The 3,407-nt window shown below is 39.1% G+C and overlaps 1 long non-coding RNA gene across 1 annotated transcript; it reads left to right on the top strand.

The window, feature by feature from the left end:
• Positions 1 to 1,853: 1,853 nt before the first annotated feature.
• On the top strand, positions 1,854 to 2,542 carry LOC130304936 (uncharacterized). The gene is made up of 3 exons (XR_008854648.1): positions 1,854 to 2,002; positions 2,082 to 2,321; positions 2,409 to 2,542. It is a non-coding gene; the product is annotated as an uncharacterized LOC130304936 (long non-coding RNA).
• Positions 2,543 to 3,407: the final 865 nt, after the last annotated feature.

The raw sequence follows: 3,407 nt of genomic DNA, 5'->3' as shown, positions 1-3,407 counted from the left end.
TCACGGCGCAAAAACTTAGTCCTCATACCACCCTGTACGTGGAAAAATCAAAAAGTTATAGGGGTCAGAAGATGACATTTTTAAACGTATAAATTTTCCTGCATGTAGTTTAGATTTTTTCCAGAAGTGCCACAAAATCAAACCTATATAAGCAGGGTATCATTTTAACCGTATGGAACTACAGAATAATGATAAGGTGTAATTTTTACCGAAATATGCACTGCGTAGAAACGGAAGCCCCCAAAAGTTACAAAATGGCGTATTTTTTTCGATTTTGTCGCACAATGATTTTTTTTTCTGTTTCGCCGTGCATTTTTGGGTAAAATGATTAATGTCACTGCAAAGTAGAATTGGCGACGCAAAAAATAAGCCATAATATGGATTTTTAGGTGGAAAATTGAAAGGGTTATGATTTTTAAAAGGTAAGGAGGAAAAACGAAAGTGCAAAGACGGAAAAACCCTGAGTCCTTAAGGGGTTAATGTACATATGCTATACACCCGTTAGTAGTTATACTGTACATATTTTAGTAGCGGTAATACTGTAGTAGTAGTGGGCGCCTGTAGTGTGTTGCGGTCATAGCATTTGCAATTGGTTCTTTATAGCGTCTCATAGCATTATATGTATAAAGTTTTACTGCATTTATACATAGCTTTCCGGTTCATATGCTCATAGTACTTACACAGTTCATACGCTCAGGGCATTCTTACTGTTCACACGTTTACAGCACTTTATTCTATTCATACACTCAGGGCGTTTACATATGTTCATATGCTCATAGTATTTATACTGTTCATAAGCTCATGGCAGCTATACTGTTCATACACTCATGGCATCTATACCGGGCATTCGCTCATGGTACCTATACTGTTTATATGCTCACAGCTTTTATACTGTGCATACGCTCATGGTGGTACTGTTCATATACTCATGACATTCATACTGTTCATATGCACATACTGTTCACTCATGGAATTTATTCTGTTCCTACGCTCATAGTATGTAACATAGTAACATAGTTCATAAGGTTGAAAAAAGACCATCAAGTCCAACCTATAACCCTAATGAGTCCCTACTGAGGTGATGCAGAGGAAGGCAAAAAACCTTCAAACTAGAGGTAAAAATTCCTTCCCGACTCCAAATATGGCAGTCAGAATAAATTCCTGTTACTGTTTATGCGCGTATGGCAGTATACTGTTCATATGCTCATAGTATTTACACTGTTCATATGCTATGGCTGTTATACTATTCACACGCTCAAGGCTTCGTACTGTTCATATGCTCATGGCATTTATACTGAGCATACTCTCATGGAATTTATACTAGGCATATGCCCAGGGCATTCATACTATTCATATGCCCATGGCACATATATGTTTCATACGCTCATGGCATTTATACTGCTTCAATCGCTCATTACATTTATACTGTCCATACGCTAATCGGTTTGATACTATTCATACGCTCATGGCATTAACACTCTTCATACGCTCAGGGCATTTACACTGTTCACACGATCATATATATGGTTACATGTGCTCATGGCATTTAAAGTGTTTCATACGCTTGTGGCATTGCTCTGTTTTTTGCACTTATGGCATTTATATTGTTCAGGCAATTATAGGATTTTACACTGTTCATACACATATGGAATTTATGTGGTTCATAACTAGTGATGTGGCGAACATGAAATTTTCCATTCACGAACGGCGAACGCGAATTTCCGCAAATGTTCGTGAACGGGCGAACCGCCATAGACTTCAATAGGCAAGCGAAGCACATTTAATAAAGTGTGTGTGTGTTTCACTTTTTTTTCCTCTATATTTTAGGTAGTACTACTACTCCCAGCATGGAACAGAACTACATGGAACTACATTTATTCAAACGGATGCTCTCATTCTATCTAATAGTGACGCTATATTGGTTATATAATCTGAAATATAACACCACAAGCTTCAGAATAAAATCACCCCCTGGTGAATAATCACCTTCCGCAAAGACAAAGTATGTTTAATTTTTAAAATATGTATTTTCTCTTATTTTAGTGCCTTTTTTAAAGATATACTCACTGTTTTTCGTACAGGTTCCATTTTTCAGCCCTCTTTCAACAAGCTGCAGATAAACTACAGATATATTCCTCACAACGGGAACAGGTGACACCGTGTACATTGATACTTATCGGATACTGTGTGTATAACAATAGTAAAAGTATCCCACTTGAATATCCACAGGACATATCACTACTGTTACCTACATCAACATTGCTGTTCCATTCAAGAGATTTCTTTGTTAACATTTCCCCCGTTACATTCCTTGTAGCTAGGTATGAGAACACGTTCATTCAGTAATTTGGTCCACATATGTACACCGCTGCATTCGTTTACAACTATTTCTTCTTTGTCCTCCCTAGCACCTCCAACCCTCCACTTTAACCACAGGAGAACATCATCGAAACTGTAGGAGACCTTCATTACTCTCAGGGACAATGAGTAACACTGATATAGTTTTTTAACTGTTTTTAATTGTTTCATTTTTTGTCCCACATTTTTTGTCCACTATTTATTAATAAATACTATCATTATTTATTGCGCTGGTATTGTTCTATTATCATTTTAAATATACGATCTGTTAGAGCAGAGTGGGCTCCAGAAAGAAGGACTCCAGTGCTGCAAAAGACCGAAGCATCCCCATTGGGGATGCTTCAGCCTTTTGCAGCGCTGGAGTCCTTCCTTCTGGAGCCCACTCTGCTCTAACAGATCGTATATTTAGTTCAAATCAAATTGATAGAAGTGCTCTAGTTTTGTTTCATTGTAACAAGCTGTTTGCACTTTGCAGATACATTTGTGCACAATGAGGAACAGCTTGTTACAATGAAACAAAACTACAGCACTTCTTTCAATTTGATTTGAACTAAATATACGATCAGTTAGAGCAGAGTGGGCTCCAGAAGGAAGGACTCCAGCCCTGCAAAAGACCGGAGCATCCCTCCCCATACAACAAATTCACCTGATGGTTGCAGTCAATCACAGCTCTGAGGGAAATATGAATGAGTGAGTGGCCGGAGTACAGAGCAGAGATGCGAGCACAGGAGAAAGCCGCTCCATCTCTGCAATACACAGGACGATCACATTGGGTGTCAGTAGTGATACCCGCTGTGATCTGTTCTTACCTGCAGGTACTACTACTCCCAACATGGAACACACTTTGCTCCATGCTGGGAGATGTAGTATCTGCATTAATAGACAGATCGCAGTGAGTGTAACTTCTGACACCCGCTGCGATCTGTCTATTAATGCAAGTACTACAGCTTCCAGCATGGAGCAGAGTGTGCTCCATGTTGGGAGTTGTAGTACCTGCAGTTACAGAAAGATCACAGTGGATGTCACTCCTGACACCCCCTGTGATCCTC

Source organism: Hyla sarda, chromosome 1 (genome assembly GCF_029499605.1).
Source record: "Hyla sarda isolate aHylSar1 chromosome 1, aHylSar1.hap1, whole genome shotgun sequence".
NCBI classification, from domain to species: domain Eukaryota; kingdom Metazoa; phylum Chordata; class Amphibia; order Anura; family Hylidae; genus Hyla; species Hyla sarda.
Note: the sequence above shows the minus strand (reverse complement) of the source record. Positions and strands in the feature narration are given on the sequence as shown.